Genomic DNA, 22,745 nt, shown 5'->3' with positions numbered 1-22,745 from the left:
TGAGGTATGTCCAGATCACATTGTGCTTTGTTTTTGGGTAATGATTCGGTTTATGAAAGTTTCATTGCTATTATGCTTTGCTATGTCTGATGGTGCGCTTTGTCTAAATTTTAACCCGTTGATGAGACATGTCACTTGTGTTGCTTGTGTATGTGTAGAAGTCATGATTTGTATGACCAAAAAACTTCAATCTTTTTTTGCGTATCTTGGTCAGGATGTGTCTCCATTTATTGAGGTTGTGGGGGCAAATGGAAAAGTGGTTCGTGAGTGTCATGCGTCGCAAATGTGCATTGATAGAAAGGTTTCGTACGAGAGGCGATGTCTTCTAATGAGACATCTAAAGAATGTTCATAAAATCACTAATATCCATATTCCAGAGCATAAATCTGGGCGACCTAAAACTAGTGAGAGACCACCAAGAGCAGTGTCCCCTAGATCTAAACGGCAATGCATGACAAGATTTGGGAATGTTGCACATAGAGTAACAGTGGCACGAAAAAAGTTTCACAAAGATTTAGAGCAACGAGCAACTAAAGAGTGGGAAAGAGTCTACGATCGAGAAGGGAAATCACAAATAGAATGGGAACACGCTTGGATTAAAGCTCAAAAGATTGCATGGGAAGCAGACATGCCGAATAGAGTAGCAAAGATGGAGGTGAAAATAAAGCGCGAGTACAAAGCTCGCGCGAATGGGACCCCACATGATGCCGATGTCTCTCATGAGGAAAATTCTAGTGCCGACGAAGAAGAAATCAATGATTGTGAGGATGGGTCTTCCATTGTAAGTTTTGTGCAACTCTTTTTTCTTCAAGTGGTTATATTTTGATATTTGCTCGATTTATAATTTCTTTGTTATTATAGCATGTTTCGTCATCCACTTCTAGCTTTACGCATGCCGAAAGGATTACTTTCGTGGTGAGCCATGACCACCTTGTATGTGAGAGCCACGACTTGAATATGGAGCAACTTTTGGAAAGGTTTGTTGCTAATATAGATTTGTACAAAATGTGTAAATCTTTCAAGCGTATTAAACGAGGAAACAATGTAAGTGTATTTCTTTTAACGTAGGTGCCATAAAGGAGTTACGTTTCTCTTGCGATCAAGTCGGGCTGGCCTTGAATCGGGTTTAGATGCCCAAGTTATCGATGATGTTTTAGATCTTGAGGCTTCGACAAACGTTATCAATCTCTTTGCATTGTGAGAAAAATGTCCCTATGTTTAAGTAACGTAGATTTTTATGCTTTTATAACTCATTAAACTACTATTTGATAGATGGATGGAAAATATATTACCGTCAGATGTTCTCTCAGCGGTATGGTGGGTGGATAGCATGTGGTACCCTTTTGTCTCGGAGCGTACTATAAGAGACCATACTCTCGACAATTTCTTTGGGACTCCCGATTTAGGAAGTCATATCTTTACATTCTTCCCTGTATTGGATGGGTATGATTATTTTACTGTTACGTATTACACAATAGACAAGTAAATGCGAAGTCTAAAGTTGACATGTGAATGTAGATCTCATTGGGTTCTTTTGGCATTTTACAATGCCCATGTGATACGCATACCTCCTCTTTCTCGACGACGGTCATCGATACTACTCTTTGACTCACTCTCCATTGTCACCATGGAGAGACTCTTACCGAGTGTGTCTAGGTATGCATTGCTTTTACTCCTTCATAATGATTGAGTTATTTGATAAGTTTCAATTAAACACATGCATTTGGTTGAAGGGTACTAAAGCATTTAAGTACACATTGTACAAATCTACAAGTCAAAGAGGAGCTAGAAGATCCACGGGAATCATGCGAAATCATTACTTCAAAGGTTGATAGCTTTTAGTGTAGTTTTCTTTTATCAAGTACTGACATTTTTATTGATAATTTAATGATATGTTATTGTTTGCAGTGTCCTCAATAACCAAATGCAACCGATTGTGGATATTATGTAATGACTGCAATGAGATTGTTGATCAAGACCACTTTCAAAGACAAGAAACCTCAACTCAATATGGTAATTTCATGTTTTGAATGAAATATTTATTGTCAAGGTTGTTTGAAATCTACATGGTTTTTTATGCATATATTTTTTGGCAGTTAAAAAAGGATTGGTTCGGGCATGACGAGGTTGATTTTACAAGAAAGAAGCTCAACGAGTGGTTGAACAAGCAGTTGGGTGAAGTCACGGTTTAGAGGGACACAATTTTAGTGTTGAGCGGTATTTAGATTACATTGATATTGAGATCACCATTTTTGGTATTCGGAGCTAGCCTTTTGTGTCGATGCTACATTTGTAACTCCTTGCTTTAAATATAATCCGACACTTCGTATCGATGTTGAAGTCTTTTATGTTGCATACAAGTGTTTACATTCATTATTCTTTGCTTTTCATGCAATGTAAAGTTGAGTGTTTACATTCGACTTCAAATTTCGTTTGATCGGTTATATTCTTTATGCACAATTGTAGTGTTGAGCGGTATTGAGATTACATAAAAATGTGTGGGTCCATTTCTTGTATTGGTAGCGGGTATTGAGATTCAAATTCAGTTTCATTTTGAGTGTTAAGCGGTGTTGAGATTACATCCATATTTGTCGAAGCATTGAGTGTTGAGCGGTGTTGAGATTACATCAAAATTGTTTACATTCGTAACTCCTTGCTTTGGTTATATTATTAATGCATAATTGTAGTGTTGAACGGTGTTGAGATTACATCAATATTTGTCAAAATGTGATCACCATTTTTTGTATGCTTTGTTATTCAAATAGAGTAACATTTTGAAGCCTTTCTCTTATTGCATACAATGTAAAGTTAAGTGTTTACATTGATATTGAGAACTCCATGAGTAGAGAAATTTGTAGAGGAATCTGTATATATAAAGAGTTGGAAAGAGTCGAATTTGAATATGTAAAGAGATGAAAAGAGTTGAAGTCTTTGAATGTATACAAATGCATCCAACTAGTCCTCGAATATGTATTCAAATTTGTATACAAATACATCCAACTTGTTACATAACTTCGAAAAAAACTTACACTCCACTGTGCCACAAAACTAACCTCACCACACCCTCTTGAAACGAAGTAATCTCGACACAGAGTGTAGAGATTACTTTTATAGTAGGGAGTTCTTAGTTTCTAAACTTGATGGAAAAAAGTTGCTGAGATTACTTTTATGGAAATTTCTAACTCTTTGGAAAAGTAACCTCAACACACTGTGCCGAGATTACTTTTATGGAAGAGAGTATCAAATAGCAATTCTCTGGAAAAAAAGTAATCTCGACACATTGTGCCGAGATTACATTTTACAGGGTGTGGTAAACAGTTTCAAATTACTACCTCTTTGGAAAAAAAGTAATCTCGGCACATTGTGCAGAGATAACTTTTATGGAAGAGAGTTAGAAATTTAGATTTGTCTACCATTAACGTAATCTCAACACACGAATAATGTTTGGTTTAGACCATGCTTGAATAAAACTCATCAAAATCAACCGTTTGTATTAAAAAAAAGCTTGAAATAAAATTGTCATAAATACGTCATTACATGGCTTTGACTAGAAGAATACAACAACAGCATTCTGACGATGGAAGCTTTGATGCCTAGTATTTGTTCTCCATTTTCTCGGGTAAGTGTAAAGCAATACTCCACATCTTCTGCACCACCAGATTGGTAAGAAGAGATCACCCCCCCAAAACTCTCAGCTTCATTACAAATGCGAATCACTTGACCCACTAAAGATTGAATGACATTTTCCTTGATGTGCATAGGCTTTACTGGGAGGAGAGCATGACACGTGTGACACGTGGGTGTGATTTGAGAATCCACTAGCAATGTTTTGGTACAACAATGTGGACACCAAATACGAGGCCGTTTATCAAAACGAACACGAGATCTACCTCTTTGGTGCTTGCGTCTGAGTTGACCGGTTTGACGCAATGGTTTGGAAGGTTGGTCGGTTCCGTCAAGATCTATGCTTTGTTGTTCTTCGTTTGTGCGAACTAGTGGCACACCATGACCAAGCCGAGTTGCTGTAACGTGGGCATGTATTTGTCTAATACTTCCTCTCGCAGGGAGATCAATATTTGTAGGGATCACAAATGTTGAAAGCGTCCCTTTCATGTTTTGCAACTGTTGCCTGATGACTTCAATCTCTTTGGGATCCTTGGAATATACCTCTTTTTGTATAGTTGCCAGTGCATCCTTGAGGTGGTTGATGAGATCCACCACATCATCTTCCCTCTCTTGTATATTATTATCACTATCGTGCGCTTCAAAATCATGATATGTGACATCTTTGTAGATATTAGATGCGTCTTCATGTGCACCATGTATAAATTCTTTCAAACAAGGAAAGTGAGTCAGTACTATCATTCAAATACCATTAAGATGCTTACATTGGCTGCCCCAATCCGGACAATCACAGTAATTGCTTTGCAAGCTGACATGATACCATATACTCTCAGTTGTGGTACTTTGAATCTTGAAGAGAAGTGACCCTTCATTTAGAACCTGAAAGGTAGATGGTGTGGTTTGAAACCTTTGCAAGATTCTCTCCCCTTCAAGCATTTTTGCTGTCTGCATCATTGTTCCCCCCCGAGCGCCATATCACCCAGAGTCAGCTACCATGCAAACCATGAATTAGACATGAATCCAAACCTTCAACGTATAATTCGTGATAAACAGAAAAGAGATCAAATTACCTATTTCTTGTTTTTGTTGAAAGAACCTCAAGAGGGTACCACCGATGCGACTTCCAGACTTCGAATCACCCACAAGCGCATGCAAGAGCTCCAAGATAGATCGATTAATCCGAGCATCCAAAAGAGTATATTTAATATATTGCCATAAGCGCTCCACCAAGTTTGTGGTGTCAACATTGCCATGTCTAAACATTCGTCCAAACCTTGGCCATCGGGTTCTCCACATGCAATCCCTTCCACACCATCCATTAGTAACATAACGAACTATATTTGGGTATGGTGAATACCTCACCAAAAGCTCTTGAAATCTGCCTTCAAAATCTGATTCTGTCGCACAATGCATTAAGTTTGACAAATCATTATAGACATCGTCCCTTAACTCCTTTGGAACCTACATTTCAAAACAAACGTGCATATGTTGTGCATTAATTTTTTAATATAGATCAAATAGTTACAATTAAGTAACTTAGTAGTATAATACCTGAGGTAAGAGATTCTCCACCCATGCTTTCTTGGTATGGAACCAACAAAGTAGAACACGGCATGCAACCTGATACTTATTCCGATTGGCGTCAACACTCCAGCTATGCGGGTCTTCATCCACGACCTTTGATATAGCCTCTAGTTCTTGTTGTGACTTATCAATCACAATAGCTGACGGACGAATGTGGTCCATCCTCTCAAAGACTATAGCAACTGTCAACTTTAAAGCAATGACTTCATGATGACAGCCAGGATCTGTCGTACACAGCATGAACCAAATTGGTAGGCCAACACCTTGTTGGTTTGGCAACACTGCAGCATACAATGGTAAACCATATATGTTTGTTTTAAATGTGCTGTCAATAGTCCATGAGTTATTTGTAGAGAATCGCTTGGCCATTTGCAACATCCAGTCATCTTGAATGATCAAGATAAAAGGCTTATCTTTGTCATTAACTGCTTTTGGATTGTATGGTTGGCAATAAACCACCTGCATAAAAATTTGAATTTAAGAAGAAAATAAATTCGAATTACTCTATATGACTTATGACAAAACATTAACTTGTTGGTTTTACGTAATTTCATAGCCTCCGTATACATAGAAACCCAGTCATCATCTGATACGCGACCTGTATCAACTTGATCACTTAGAGGGTATCCTCTATATAAAGCAATTTATTGAAGAAGCAAGTCAAAGTGCTACCTCGACAACGCATTTGATAAGACAAAATATTGATTTCATGCGGTATCATAAAGAACCTATAGATAGTACAGTCAAGAAGGGAGGCTCGCTCCATGTGAAATCTCTCTTTTGACAAAGACATAGAAGCAACATATTGAGCATTTTCAACATCAAAGAGATCTTCCATGCAACACTCAATTACGGATGGATGGACGGGAAAGTGATACATATCACTTCTTGAACCTGGAACATGACCACTGTGACTAGTGTTTAGATAAATATGAACATCATTACTCCCATTGGTAGTTATCACTTGTATTTTAAACGGACAACCACATTTCTTTGATGTCCTTGTTCTCTTTTTTTCTCCCCTTCGTCGAGGCGCACCACCTCGATGACATATATAATCAATCACAGTTTTTGATGCGCCCGATTTTTTGGAAGAACGGACCATCACTAGCCTTGTCTTGTGCTCGATAATGATGGTCTTTAGGTGCCCCTCTACATCGGACGTATTTGTAGTGATCACATTTGGAGGCTCTTTATTCAAGTCCATTCTTTGACGCCATGATCTTGAAGTTGAAGCATTAGTTGCATTGCTACATCCACAAGCATTTATGTACTCTTTGATGTATATGGTAGATATACCATGCTTCCTAACTTCAATGCACCATTTGGACTTGATGGAAATTAGGGTTTTATTAAACCCTTGGTGTTTTGATCCTTCAACAATGTGGGCAACTTTTACAATATCCTCCCAATCTTCAGCACATGGAACTCTCACCGGCTGCGAATCTCCCAAATATAAACAAAGCCTTCTATCCTCATCAAGCCCAACATGAAGCTCATCCTTCATCTTGCGCCACTTCTTCAAATCCAACATGTCTCTAGAGTCATAGGTTTTAAGAGTCTCCAATGTTGTGGAGAGGTCACTTTGAAGCACTCTTATCATGTAATTATATGCCTCTATGTGAAAGGAAAAATATGTTGTGGACACATAGAGATTTGGATCCGGAAATACCTTAACCATTTGATCTTCAAGAGGCCAGCTTTCTCCTGTTGCATCACCTTCTTCACGGAGTACCTCGAAGTCGTCATCAATACTTTCACTACTCGCATCACTTGAATCCTCATCAAACAACTCTTCAAGCATATGATCACCTTCCATGTTTTCTTGATCCCAATCCATCACTTGGTTGTGATTGAGGGTGATTGGATGAGAAAGCACACTTCTTTCCATCCGTGAGTGTGAATGTTACTGTGTGTGTGTGTGTGTGTGTGTGTGTGTGCACATGTGCGTGTGCAATTGAGAGGGACAGAGAGATGCCAGTTTTTTTGCCCTGTGCCGAGATTACACACAGTGTGCCGAGATTACATACAGTGTGGATCTCTGCGTTACTTTGATGTGAGTAGAGAGTTAAAATCTTTAAAGTAGGATGAGTGAATGCTGAGCATACTTGCAAGAATCATAAATGAAAGAATATACTTTAAGATTGACTTCAATGCACAAATAAAGGATGCCGTGCCCCGTCGCCGAAAGTGATAACTGTGCCGAGATTACTTTTTGTGCCGAGATTACAATTGCACGGCGCTGAAAAAATCCGCGGTCCTCATTGAATCTTGATCCAACTTTTCACTCCCACCTTTGATCCCTTGAGTTGGACCCCGTGTTACATATAGACGAGGGGGGGCAGCCCCTTAGCCAATATCTTCCACGAGCATTAGCAGGTACCATAGATCTCGGGCAAAGTAATCTCGGACCCCTTACCCCCCGCGTCCGCACCTGCACAACCCCGAGGATTGAACCCACAACCTATGCCTCGAGCCCTAACCACCTCACCCACACATTTCTTCATGAAATGTGGGCATCCATGGCGGTTATTGATGTCTGCATGTGTCGCAAGACGAAAATCATTTCATTCCTGGTTACACTTGCGCAACAAGATCTATGGCACCCAATTGATATCAAGGCCCTAGATATGGGCCCTTGATCCCATCTCCCCATGCCCGTGTGAGTTATAACTGAGGGCCCCTTAGGCCGAGTACACACCCATCGTGACCCTGCCCATCCATTTTTGTAATTGGCGGGCATGCACTACACATTGAACGCCCAAGTAAAGGTTATAGTTTCAAAAGGGCTACATGGAATTGGTTTATTGGTTAAGAGCCTTGTCTTTATGTTGGCCTGTTCAAATCAACCCTTGCCGAAGTGTCTTTGCAGGCTTTGCTACCCAAGTCTATGTCCACACCTTAGTTTACAAAGCTAGTTAATGTTTTGCGCCTAATGTCCTACATCATTTTACACTCGTGGTGCCCATGTTTGGGCAAACAATGTGTAAGTACTAAGCAGTCTTAGAAAGCTTTTGCACAAGGAGGTAGGGCTAACCCCTACTTGCTTGCTTGATGTCAAGAAATGACACTTGCAAGTTCTAGAGTTGTCAATTCGGTAGGGTTCAAAAAGAAGAATGACTTTCAACCACCACTATTTAACCCACGCAAAAGGAGCCCTACATGACATCAAAAGGAAACAAACAAGGTGAGGAGTCACGATGGCCTGCTGAAGGTAAGGTAAGGTTGTCTGCATGTCCGAATGTGACACGGGCGTTAGAAACTAGCGGTTCCAAACTAGCCTATCGATCGGTATGGCCCCCACCACTACCTTCGACAACAGATTATGGATATGGGAAATGCACTTTCCCTTTGTCCCTAGTCCCCCACACAAATGCACACACATCTACATAGAGGTGAAATGGTCAACAAATAGTGAGGTTAAAGTTTGTGTAAATGTTGAAAGAAAAGGGGAGTTTTTTTATGGCCTTCAAAATGAAACAAATTGAATCATCCTTACGATGACACTTATTTTTTCCAAACTCTATAAAGAAATAGTAGAGATGCCTTGTTTAGTATGATGGATCTACTTAAACAAGGTGAAAAGATCACATTGACATTTAAGATAAAATAAAAGAAAAAAGTAAAATAAAAATAATAAAAAGCAACAAAATAAAGAGACTCCATTACAAACTAAAAAGTAAATCTAATAAGCATAAGTAATAATTAAACAAATTCTTAAGAAAAAGTAAGCTCAATAAGAATAAAAAATAGAAAAATATTTTCATGAAATGTCCTTTTAGGAGGTCTTAAATAAAAAGATTCTTTTACAAATCAAAATATTACATTGTTTCACATCATGTCCTTTTAGGAGGTCTTAAATGAAAAGATTTTTTTACAAATTAAAATATTACATTATTTCACATCATAGGATCAAAATTCTAGGAATGTATTACTAATGCTTTGTTCTTTAAGGCTTTCTAAAACAGTCCAAATAAACAAAGATAAAATAATTTTTTTAATGAAATGGAGCCCATGCTCTTAAATGAAATGACTTTTTTACAAACTAAAATAACAAAAAAAATTTGGAAGAGGACGAAAAAGACTTTGTGTGATCCAATTTTCAATGGTCCTCTTTGAAGAAGGAGGTACACAAATGTCAACACCTTTCGCAAAAACCTAAAAAAAATATTAAAAAACAAGCAATTGTTTACGTGTCCTCCATCTGATCGACTTACATCCACGGTCCACAATTTGCACCCAAAATCCACCCACCTTACTATGGTCTTCTGCAGACCAATAGAAGTGGAAAGAGAATCCTCATGAGCCCCTCTTAACATTTGGTATGTTGGGAGACCATACCCGATCAAAATGTCAATTTGAACAGCCTCCCTAACCAATTCTTTTACCAACAAAACAAAATGGGCTTATGGAAAAGCACTTGTCTCATATGGAAGAGGTCATGAGCTCGAGCCCAAGGGTGGTATGGGGCTTGACTTGTGTCTAGGTTTTGTCTAGGCTTCCCTAGGATTCTTGTGGGTAACCCCCCTTTTTGGCTTTCTAAAAGAAGCCTTAGAGTCTTAAATGTTATTTCAATTTTAAAATAGTAAATGAATCTTTTTATTTTACTTTCATTTCACGTCTCTAGATGTCTTAACTTTTCTTGCATTCTATTGTTTTAGAATGTTAAAATGAAACTTTACTTGCATAAATCCTATGGATACACACACACACACACATATTAATGAGTTTTTTGTATTTCATTTCATTTCACACCTCACATGGCTTGATTTTTGGCTTTCTAAAAGAAGCCTTGGAGAAGTGTCGGGTTAGGCATACTTTCAATGTTTTCAATGATGATTGAGACTTATCTTAAATGTTATTTTGATTTTTTTATTTTCCCCTTTCGTTTTACTTCCTCACATGGCTTGACTTCTCGTGCATTCTATTATTTTAGAATGATAAAGTGAAGCTTCAGCTTGCATAATTCTAGTAAGTTTTATATATACATATACATATACACTAGTATGTGACCCGCGCGCTGCTGCGGCCAAGAAAAGCATGGTCATTGAATCTATCTCTCTCTCTCTCTCTCTCATCAAAACTGTAGTCCTTGGAATCACTCTAGGAAGATAACAATGCCTCTCTCTCTCTCTCTCTCTCTCTCTCTCTCTCTCTCACACACACACACACACACACACACACACACACACACACACACACACAGTCTGTCCGAGTTGTGGCTACAGCTGCTCCCACCTAAGCCATTATCTCTTTACTCTCTTGCTACCAGACCAAACTTTTAGTTGCTCAAGGAAACCATGCACACCTTTTGCCTTGAGGACCCATCTTCAACTACCAAGCACTCCCCACCAATGGATAGCTCTCGTCCCTTGTTCGCATCGACATGATCATTAGTATCTATCATGATCAAGGTCTTGGTCTTGGTCACACGATGACACACCTCACTCTTTCTCTTTATCTGTCTACTTGCTAGTGGCAGAGCGTTCTCTCTCTCTCTCTCTCTCTCTCTCTCTCTCTCTCTCTCACACACACACACACACACACACACACACACACACACACACACACACATAGACTGACAACAGTTTGTCAGGCGTACAATTTTAACTATTACAGGTCATTGAAAAAGGATGGAATCAAATAGAATCTGAACTACTTCACTCAATTTTCAAAGGCTCTTTAATGTGTCTATGGTAAGGAGGATGACCCAACAAGGACTCAACAACTCAATTTTGGTGTTGATCTAACATGCCATGCAAATCAACCAAAAAACAACGCCGTGGAGGTCCTCTCCTTCCTCTAATTTTTCGAACTCCAACATAAAGAGTATAGATAATGGACTATTGCATAATAGAAAAAATCTATTGTATACCCCAACTCAAGAACAACTTAGGTTTAGTATAATCCCACCTACAAATTTTGTCAACGGTATCTAAAGCACCTTGGAGGCCCTTGCCAAGTGACATAAGGAAAGGGCTTGGAAGGGGGGCAGGAGACCAAGGCAAAGAAAGAAAGAGAGTGGATTGGGTGCCAATAAAAGGGTCTCTCTCTCTCTCTCTCTCTCTCTCTCTCTCTCTCTCTCCATCCATAGGAAGGGCCACACACCCGTAAGATTTAATTTGAATGTTAGAACACCCACAACAATTGGAGGAAAAAATTTAGGTTTAGTATAATCCTATCTAATTTTTTTGAGATTTATTTCTAATTACGGATGGATTTTATTAAGCAAGAGGAAGCGGCTTGCCGAGAAGAACTTGATAGAAATATAGTGTACTTGCAAAAATGTTTGGGTATGGTTTGGATCACAGTGTGCATATGTTGTATTGGTTGGAGACCCCTATGCAAATGATATGTCAATGTTTGCATGTATTATTTTTGAGTTAACTCCAAATCGAGCTCTTAAGAGCATTTTTATTTATAACAAAAAAACTACAAAGGTTACAGAACATAAATTAAGGTTTAGAGGATCTACAAAGTGCAGAGAAGTTTGATGCAAAACCTTCAAATATAGTAAATTTGCCTCTAAAATGTTTGAAACTAGAGTGCTTCGCTAGGCTTTATAACCGGAAGTGGATAACAAACTGGTATAAAGGTACAAGCCTTCAAGGCAATTGCAATTAGAGCAAGCACTAAACAAGAGTATAGATCCGAAAGAAGATTGTAGAAATGAAAGTTGAGAGAGAGAGAGAGAGAGACAGAGAGAGAGAGAAAGAGAGAGAGCACTTATTATTTGTTTTGCACAAATCTTCTTACGCTAAGTAAGTGTAAGTGTCATAATAATCAATATCTAATTCTCCTAAATGATTTTCTCATATTAAAATGATCATTTAATGTGGGGAAGTGCCAGGGGAGAAAAAGCTAGAATATTGGTTAAGCTAGCAGACCGGCCACAGTAGGGATCCAAAGGAGGGAAAATAGGGATCCAAAGGGGGGGCCATCTGCAAAAGAGCCATGTGCAACAATGGGCTAAAAAGACCCTAAGGTTCAGCCCATTAAGACTTCCAAAATGCTAAGGTTCCAAAATTCAAAGGTTGTGTCCAAAGGTCAAACCTAGGGGAAATTGGATGCTTTGTGTGTGACTAAAAAGTCTTGGCATATCCCTACATGGGAGGGGGCGAGCCTTGAGAGTAGGGGATGAGAGAGAAAGCCACACACACACACAGGCTCCCTTTACACAAAGGGAATGAGGGACACATGTCAGCTCCCTAGGCCAGATGCCCACAAGGTGTGCCCAATTTCTATTGGATGACCCTTGAAGTGGACCAATGAGAATTAAGCTAGAGAAAATCTAGTTTAATCAATTTAAAAACATTTAATAAAAGAAACCAATGAGAATTACGTCTCCTAGAAGACTATTGGGCAGTCTCCCAAGGGGTCCAATGAGCATTCAGGAGCCCAATGGCTTGCCTGATTCCTATTGACTAGGAGGCAAAGGGGTCCAATGAGATTTTAGTTTAATTATTTAATTACCTAAAGCTCTCACAAAAGGGGAAAGGGAGACACATGTCAAAAGGCTATCACTTATGCTGCTTAATTGTGATTGGCTTGACTTGGGGAGGGCCAATGAGGCTTCAGCAAGAGCAAATAGCAAGAGGGCTCGCCCAAGAGAGAGAGAGAGAAGGCTGATTTTTGCAAGGCATTATCACACACACACTCACACAATCTCATGTGTGAAGAAAGAGAAGACTATCTCTTCCCAAGCTTTAATGGAGAACTCATCACCTACTCCAAGCTTGTGAGATAGAAGCCTACATCAACACACTCTTGGCTTGTGGATGCAAATCCAACCAAGAGCCAAGCTTCAATGCATGCTCATCTCCTCTACCAAGCTAAAGCTATTCTAATGTGAGTGATTATGTGAGGAGATGTACATCTTTCTCGTAAGATACTCCTTCTTCCTCTCAATCTACTCTCATACCCTGCTAGCTCTCACCATCTTCGAAGGTGTGTGAGGTCTTGGGTCTGAGAACAGGGATAATTCAAGTTGTGTTTGCTAAGTGTTTTGCTTAGTGCATGAAGCTTTCATCTTCATTGCACTAGCTAGTCTTGAAGGAACACAAAGAATTGTATTGTACAATGTCTCTCTTGATGGGAGAAACCATTATACAAAGCCGTTAGGAGGGGGGACCGGCTCCATGCAAATCCGGTCCTCAAATGTTGTCATTAACTTAATTTCTCTCTCTTTTGAAAGTATTGTCGATGCTATCTAACTAGGTGTTATGCTTTTTGTTGCTTTCTCCACCCAAGCACTCTTGTAATTCTCATTAGGAATCTATTCTAACGAAATGCCCACTATGTTCATGCTCATTTCCGCTACACACACGTTATTAGGCCATTAAATGTTACATTGGTATCAGAGCTCAAGGTTTCTCTTTTCTTGCTCAAGAAGGGAGGTCCTCAAGCTAGCTACAAATGGTTGGTATTATTAATTGCCTGTGAGTAAGTAGAATAGGGATTTTTCAGCCTTGCAGTGTGCCTGCCTTTGTGCAGTTAACGGGGCATCACTGTCGAGAGCTATGGTCTTAATAGTGGAGTCCTACGGGGCTTGCCTATGGCTTAACCACTATTGAGCTATTAGAAGCTTGACAGGAGCCGGTGCTGTTTTGGTGTTGAAAGACCCTCTCTTCTATTCCTCGCAATTAATGGTATTCGAGCTGCGCGTACAGTAGCTTGAGTGCTTTTTCTAAAGGGGTAAAGTAGAGTAGCAACTAGCGCTTGAAGTGCCAAAGTATACCCAAAAAGTTTACACCTAAAAGTTGTTAGAATGGCTGACAATAGTAAAGAGAGTGAAATTAATGTTGATAACTTTGATTTTGCTCATGAGCAAGCTACTAATGATGCTTCAATGCTTGTTAACTATCTTGTTTCTAGGCTTCAACAAGCCATGGGCAATCCATCTCTCCAAAGTGAAGTGCAACGGCAGCTTCGTGCTCACGGGATTCTCCAAGCTCATCACCATGACGAGAGAACACCTAGGAAGCCTCCTTGTGAGACTACCAAAAGAGGTCTCTCTCCGATTCGGGAAGAAGAAGAGAATCCATACGAAGGGCTCAAGAATTTACTTCTTGATGATGCATCTCCTTCCCAAAGGAGAACTCAAGAGCCTCCACCGAAGGAACGAGAAAGAAGCGAGTCTCCTGCCACCTCGACGGAGATGGCTCCACGAAGACGGCGGGCTAAACGCTCTTTATCACCACCAAAGCGGAGAAGACCATCACACTCTTCTCCACGCCATAATTCAAAGAGGGATGATAAAAAGCAAGAGAAGAAAAAGGCGAGAAAGAGGACACCCTCTTCTCCATCTTCTTCATCCTCTTCCTCTTATAAAAGCTATGGTGAAGACGACAAAGATCAAGACAAGAAAAAGCCGAGAAAGAGGTCACCGTCTTGTCCACCTTCTTCAAATTCTTCACCTTCTGAAGAAAGTGATGGTGCACCTTTTGAACCATCAAAAAGAAGAGGCCATAGGAAATCCTATGCCGCATGGAAGAGGTCGTCCAAGCCGAAGAAATTCAAAGAGGGAGGGAAGAGCATCTCTTTCCTTACCTATGATGGCACCTTTGGTGCTACGGACAAAGTCTTGGCCTTTATCCAACAATTCGATGCGGCGTTTGGAGATGAGGGCTTCACGGAGTCCTCTAAGCTACGCCATGTAGCTATGCACTTTCAAAAGTCCGCCAGACAATGGTGGTCTAGCCTACGAGCCAACGGTGAAGCTCCACGAACATGGAAAGCTTTAAGAGCTTCCATTATGAAGCAGTTTTTGGCCACCAATGCCAAAGACAAAGTACTCACCGAATGGCGAAGCTTAAAGCTCTCTCCCTATGAATCCATCCACAAATATGTAGACAAGTTTTGGGACCTACAACTCAAAGCCACTGTCTTCAAAAAGTTGGATTTTGGAGAGCAAAATCAACAATTGTTTACGGGCTTAACCGAAGAAATGGCGGAGTATGTCAACTCCCAAAGGCCACGTACCATATCGGCGGTAATACACCACACTATGGTGGCCTCTCGAATCAATTTCCAAACTGGGGCTAAAAGAAATAATAAGCCCCCGGAAAACAAGGGTTCCAATGAGCTTAAGGGGAAGGACAATGTCCAAAAGTCTCCTGAGGGCAACTCCAACAAAGCTAAAGAGAAGGGAGTTTACAAAGGTAAGAATAAACTCTCTCCTGAAGAGCTTGAGCGTTATCGTAAGGATAACCGGTGTTTCAAGTGCGGCAAACAAGGGCATGCGTACCGCGCTTGTCCCCGAAAGAACAACCGCCAAGATCCTCCTAGAGTTTCCTTGGTTGAAATCCAAGAGGAGGAGACTCACCAAACTCACCACAAAGGATCTCCTCTATGCCATGCTTGGGGAAAGGTAAGAGAACATGTGTTATGGAAATGATATCTTATTATTTATTGCAGATGTGACAGGTGGAAAAGGCTTGACTGAGCTAAGCTATTGCAAAAGGATATTATATTTTATGTATACTTGATTATTCAAGTGTTCTTTATGAGCTTTGGCCATTTATGACAGGCCGGCCAGTTTGTACTCACTTTGACTATTCAAGAATCTATAAATTAAATACGTGCAAGAGGGAAATGGTCACTCTTGCATGGGGGGAGATTGCACCCAGCGTCGTCTTATTCTTCTCTTCTCTCCTCTCTTCTCACTGATCGTGCTGGCGTAGCACTCCGCTCTAGGAGGTGCGCCTGCACGTGCTCTCTCACTCTATCTCCCTCTTTGTCTCTCTCTGCTCGTGTGCAACTTGATTATGTGCAAGGATGCTTGCCAGGTATGCAGTTTCGTGTGTTTCATCGTCTATAGTATATAGTACTAGTATTTTGCAGGGCTCTCCGCTCTCCCATTGTAGCAGTGGTATCAGAGCCAAGGCTACGCTCTAAATATTGAAGATTCAGATAATTAGACGAAAGCTAAGTGCAATCATCTAAACTTATTAGTCTGTTCCTTTTCCATACGCATGATTTTCACAAAAAAGTTAATTAATTTTAGGATAGTTAAGGTCAATCCCTCATCAAATTAGAATGAGAAAATTAAGTAACTCGAATAAGATAGCTAGAATCGTGAAATTGAGTGTTGAAGGACCCGTAGTAATGGCACGATGATTAATGAGAGGCTTTAGTTTCTACAATAGTGGTAATTTTTTTTATTTTTTATTTTGTGAGTACAAAGAGAATATGAGAGCACATGAGACCGCGATCATCAAGACTTAATGAAAGTTCATAGAGCTGGAAAACAAGTGGAAGAAGAAATTAAGGCAATTTGTTGTAGTAATAATCATAAGAGACCTTTGAATCGTGTCCGGAATTGTGCAACTATGTCCAAGATGAACGACAAGTAGAGCAAGTAGGATCATGCAAGTATAAGAGACAAGAGTAGAAAAAAAATTTAATTACCACGCCCCCAACAGAAGATGCTCAAAATAGCCGACCGGGTGGGAATTTCGATAATCAATACTCCACCTGGCACACAGTGTTGAGGTGGTTCTTTTGCTTCTGGCAAGTTGGAGACCATTGAGTTTGATGCTATGAGGAGGGCCTGGCTCTCAAGAGCTCGGGTTTTAATTAGAAAAGAAGGCAATATTAAAAACCATAAAATAAAATGGGAAAGGCCCGGGAATAGCCATGCCACATCATCTGTAGCTGTAGACGCCTTGAGACACCATCGACCAGGCTACGACAGTCGCTGCCCATCCATACTCGTACTTTGGCGTAGCCATCCCCATAGCCTGGCAAGAGTCACTGCTGACATGCATACGCCATTGTTTCTCTAGCGACATGCATACGCCAGCAATTACAAGTAACTCACACCATTTTTTTTTAAAACGGAGAGACATGCAGGTAGTGGCCAGTCGTCCACTCACTCTCTCTCTCTCTCTCTCTCTCTCTCTCTCTCCCTCCTCAATTGCTGGATGCATGCCAGGCACCACCATGCAAACTCGAACTCTCTCTCACTCCTCCCTACCACCCATTACTCCTGCGACAACTGAACCTTCTCTCTCTCACACCCTCTTCCTGCCTGTCTAGTCGCCACCCTTTTTGCTTGGCCAACCACCAAACTGACACACACACACACCCCATCTCAATATCTCTCTCTGTCGTTGGTTCACCACCATACATCTGCCTCTCTCCCCGGTCGCCAACCACTCCCATGCAGTGGTTCTCTCATCCCCCGCCCCACTTCTCATCACTCGGTGGCCGCATGCAGCCTCCAACCACTCCTTTGCGGCTGATGGTTTGCCAACCCACCCTTATCGTCCCGTTTCTCTCCCTCACTTGAGGCATGCCTCCGTTCGACACCCCGCTTCTGCCTCTCTCTCTCTCTCTCTCCCAGCAACATGCTGTCTCCCTCATCATCTACTCTCTCTCTCTCTCTCTCTCTCTCTCTCTCTCTCTCACACACACACACACACACACACACACACACACACACACACACACACACACACACACACACACACACACACAGAGGTTGTCAACAGCCAGCACCTCGCCATGTAGCCGAACAAAACTCTCGCTGTCTCTCTTCAGTCATCATCCATCTCTTTCCTATTGTGATGACCCAACCCCATCAGCAGCTACATGAAACGCAAGGGCATAGCAGTTGGCGAGCGCTGCCCAAGTAGGCTGGTCTGGCGAGGTGTGGCAAGAGTTGCCGACTGCAGTACACTCACTTCCTGCGGCATGGCATCAAGTATGGCAGCTTCTCTGTGGCGGAGAAGAACTCCATCATCCATCTCCACGCCGTTCTTGGCAACCTGGCCTTCCCGTTTCCATTTGTAGCTCAGTATCGTGAGCGTTTCGCTTGTCTTTCAACAGTTGCATGATTGTCGTGCTGCCTTTATTCCCACAACTCCCAATCTCCCACAACCTATCCTGTGGCCCACCCGGACATCCACCATGGTGCACTGGCAGTGGACTTCTCGCAGACCGAGTGTGCGAGTTGACACTTGAGCCAGACGAAGCAGACATCCCCACCAACAATGACTTCCTTCAATCCTGCCAGTCTCTTACTCCCGGACTACATGCCTATCCGCCTGCACACTTGCTGCAAGTTCCATTCTCTTATCTGCTTATATAGATGGTATTAGTGATCTTATGCGGGGGAATCAAGATGCTGAACGATAGTTCCAAATCTTCCAAAAGCAACCGTCTACAACAACGGTACGTATGAGAAGAGAAGAATAAGACGACGCTGGGTGCTCCCTCCGTGCAAGAGTGACCATTTCCCTCTTGCACGTATTTAATTTATAGATTCTTGAATGGTCAAAGTGAGTACAAACTGGCCGGCCGGTCATAAATGGCCAAAGCTCATAAAGAGCACTTGAATAATCAAATATACATAAAATATTATATCCTTTTGCAATAGCTTAGCTCAGTCAAGCCTTTTCCACCTGTCACATCTGCAATAAATCTCTAGCGAACATGCATCAAGAAAAACGATGTCGTTGCTACCATATGCGTGCATGCTCTTTTCGTAAGCTCTCATCCTGTAGAGTCTGCTCTCGTTCATCAGCTCAATTGGTTCTTCTCTTCTGCTGATTGTCTGCCTGAGGCTAAAGCTGTCTTTGAAAGCATACCCTTTCCTGAGGTGCACTCATGTCACGGCATTCCATTATCTCAGCTCATTAATATGGGTCCGGAGAGAAGGCTGAAGCCTTGAATTTGTATCATAGAATGCAACAACCGGCTCTTGTTAAGGCCACCGCCTATATGTTCTCATGTGTTTTGAAAGCTTTCAAGCTCCTATATGAGCAAATTAAAGCGAGCGATCTTGTTTTTGTTGTTGTAATTGTTGTTATTGGCAACACCCTAGTTGACATGTTTACCAAAAGTGGGGAACCCCAACAAGCAATAGAGGTTTTTAAAAGCGTGCCAATGAGAGATGTGGTTTCATGGAGCTCCATTATTGCAAGCTTTGCCCATCATAGAAATAGTTTTGCGGCTCTGGAGGCCTTTGATAAAATGCAAGGGCTATCATCGACACCGGGGGCAATCTTCTCAGCCACCAATGAATTAATTTGTAATCTCTCAGCCACTCAGACCCTTTACCAATCCAATGTTCAAATTTCTCTCTACACCTTTGTTTGATATTTTTGTAGTGCTTAATTTGAATGGTACATACATATTTAGGACAATAGGATGATGCCACCGGGCAATAAAGCTCTTCTAACATTATATGTTGAAGCATTTTGCAAATGCACATACAAACCCCTTCTTATCTCAGTAGGTGTCTCTAGGCTAATCAAGACCAGAACAAAAGGCTTTTTTAGAACCAAATTCAATGTATATTGTGTCATAGTTCTTTGGTGTGGAGGAATCCTTGAATTAGATTGTCGAGGACATAAAACATATTAATAAATAAATAAATAGAGTAGGATAATTAGACCCAAAATATAGTACTATCTGGTCTATCGTGATGCATACATTTAGTGTAGATGAATTTGAAACATGCACGTACGAGCGGCCAGAACAGAATTAGGACTCTAAAGAAACAACGCACACTGTTCTCTTTTTTTTTTTTTGGTTAGTGACACTAGTTGATCTATGCTATTTACTTAGAACTGCAAACATTTTCTTTCCGCTCAATTGTCTCACATTTGTTTCATTATATACTAATCCCTTATGTAGTTGTAATTGCAAGTTCATGACTAATTATTAACCCCACACTACCACATTTTGGATCTGTTAGCTATAATTTGGTCTAAGTTTGCTAGTTGCAACACTTGTACCTCTCCCCATATGCCAACAATGGTATATATTTTCAAATACAATATACCCTTATGGTATGTACATCAAATACGTCATTCCTCTTTTCATATTTCATTTCTCTGCATTGTGTTTTAAGCTGAATACTCAAACATTGCTAAGGTCATGGCTTCTAATTGTATTTTCATTGAGATGATTTTTCAATAGGCTACACAACATTTTCTTGTCAACTCAATACTCCAACACTGTTACGGTCAAGGCTTACTACTTGCACGTTATGACATTTTATTGCCATGATTATTCATTAGCTATGCAGCTCGTCATTTGAGCTAGGGTGCTCAGGGATATCGAGCAACGGTTTGTAAGTGCTTTACTTCTGGAACATTTTCTAATTTGGTGTCAAATAGGTAACAAATATTTTCTTCTTATGCCTTGCTTGGTCCATTGGTCACACGCACACAGATTCGCCGATTTAGGCAGTGTGTACATACTCATCTTGGTGCAGATCTGCCGATTTAGGCAGCACATCTTATTAGTGCAGATTCGCCGATTTAGGCAGCACGTCTTATTGGTGTAGATTCGCTGATTTAGGCAATACCAATCACAAAATCATGCTGCAGTGGCTGGCCACCACTGCAACTGGTATGATTTTGTTACCTGGGTACATAATGAAAGTGATTTGGATTTGAACTTATATTGTGGAATTGGAAATGGATTGGGATTTGGTATCTGGTGATTCTTATGGAAATGTTTATGTGATGAGACTTGACATTATAGATTAATGATCAGTGTGACCAATGATATCCTGATTCATCAGGGTATGACATATACTGCTTATTCTAGTGGTATGGAACACTAGAATAGGTAGTATGTGGATGACGACATGCATAATCTAATGTTGTTTAGTTTCATAAATTTTTCTTTTATTATGTGATGTTTTTGACACAACATACTAATCACTGTTTTTGACAAGTATTGTTTGCAGACTTTTATCTTCGCAACTGAGGACAGTTGCTTTCCAATGGAGAGGTATGTTATGGAAATGATATCTTATTATTTATTGCAGATGTGACAGGTGGAAAAGGCTTGACTGAGCTAAGCTATTGCAAAAGGATATTAATATTTTATGTATATTTGATTATTCAAGTGCTCTTTATGAGCTTTGGCCATTTATGACCGGCCGGCCAGTTTGTACTCACTTTGACCATTCAAGAATCTATAAATTAAATACATGCAAGAGGGAAATGGTCACTCTTGCACGGGGGGAGATTGCACCCAGCGTCGTCTTATTCTTCTCTTCTCTCCTCTCTTCTCGCTGATCGTGCTGGCGTAGCACTCCACTCTAGGAGGTGCGCCTACACGTGCTCTCTCACTCTATCTCCCTCTTTGTCTCTCTCTACTCGTGTGCAGCTTGATTATGTGCAAGGATGCTTTCCAGGTATGCAGTTTCGTGTGTTTCATCGTCTATAGTATATAGTACTGGTATTTTGCAGGGCTCTCCGCTCTCCCGTTGTAGCAACATGATGCTTTTATTCTCTTTGACCCTGGTTCTACTCACAATTTTATATCTATGGAGTTAGCCGCCAAGCTAGGCATACAATCCTACGAGATGGGAGATGTCCTACCTGCAGACAGTGCCTTCAAGGGGCAAGAAGCTTCAGTCACTCCCTTAATTGGGAAATTGAGGCTTCATGTCCAAGGCTATGTGGACAAAGAGGTAATGTCATAATAATCAATATCTAATTCTCCTAAATGATTTTCTCATATTAAACTGATCATTTAATGTGGGGAAGTGCCAGGGGAGAAAAAGCTAGAATATTGGTTAAGCTAGCAGACCGGCCACAGTAGGGATCCAAAGGAGGGAAAATAGGGATCCAAAGGGGGGGCCATCTGCAAAAGAGCCATGTGCAACAATGGGCTAAAAAGACCCTAAGGTTCAGCCCATGAAGACTTCCAAAATGCTAAGGTTCCAAAATTCAAAGGTTGTGTCCAAAGGTCAAACCTAGGGGAAATTGGATGCTTTGTGTGTGACTAAAAAGTCTTGGCATATCCCTACATGGGAGGGGGCGAGCCTTGAGAGTAGGGGATGAGAGAGAAAGCCACACACACACACACACAGGCTCCCTTTACACAAAGGGAATGAGGGACACATGTCAGCTCCCTATGCCAGATGCCCACAAGGTGTGCCCAGTTTCTATTGGATGACCCTTGAAGTGGACCAATGAGAATTAAGCTAGAGTAAATCTAGTTTAATTAATTTAAAAACATTTAATAAAAGAAACCAATGAGAATTAAGTCTCCTAGAAGACTATTGGGCAGTCTCCCAACGGGTCCAATGAGCATTCAGGAGCCCAATGGCTTGCCTGATTCCTATTGACTAGGAGGCAAAGGGGTCCAATGAGATTTTAGTTTAATTATTTAATTACCTAAAGCTCTCACAAAAGGGGAAAGGGGGACACATGTCAAAGGGCTATCACTTATGCTGCTTAATTGTGATTGGCTTGACTTGGGGAGGGCCAATGAGGCTTCAGCAAGAGCAAATAGCAAGAGGGCTCGCCCAAGAGAGAGAGAGAAAAGGCTGATTTTTGCAAGGCATTATCACACACACACTCACACAATCTCATGTGTGAAGAAAGAGAAGACTATCTCTTCCCAAGCTTTAATGGAGAACTCATCACCTACTCCAAGCTTGTGAGATAGAAGCCTACATCAACACACTCTTGGCTTGTGGATGCAAATCCAACCAAGAGCCAAGCTTCAATGCATGCTCATCTCCTCTACCAAGCTAAAGCTATGCTAATGTGAGTGATTATGTG

General features: G+C 40.9%; 1 pseudogene; it reads left to right on the top strand.

Moving 5' to 3' along the window:
• Positions 1–244: 244 nt before the first annotated feature.
• On the top strand, positions 245–2,192 carry LOC147457237 (uncharacterized; annotated as a pseudogene).
• Positions 2,193–22,745: the final 20,553 nt, after the last annotated feature.

Source organism: Adiantum capillus-veneris, chromosome 5, assembly GCF_014529385.1.
Source record: "Adiantum capillus-veneris isolate H3 chromosome 5, ASM1452938v2, whole genome shotgun sequence".
Lineage (NCBI taxonomy): Eukaryota > Viridiplantae > Streptophyta > Polypodiopsida > Polypodiales > Pteridaceae > Adiantum > Adiantum capillus-veneris.
The sequence above is the reverse complement of the archived record's forward strand: the minus strand, read 5'-3'. Positions and strand labels throughout refer to the sequence as shown.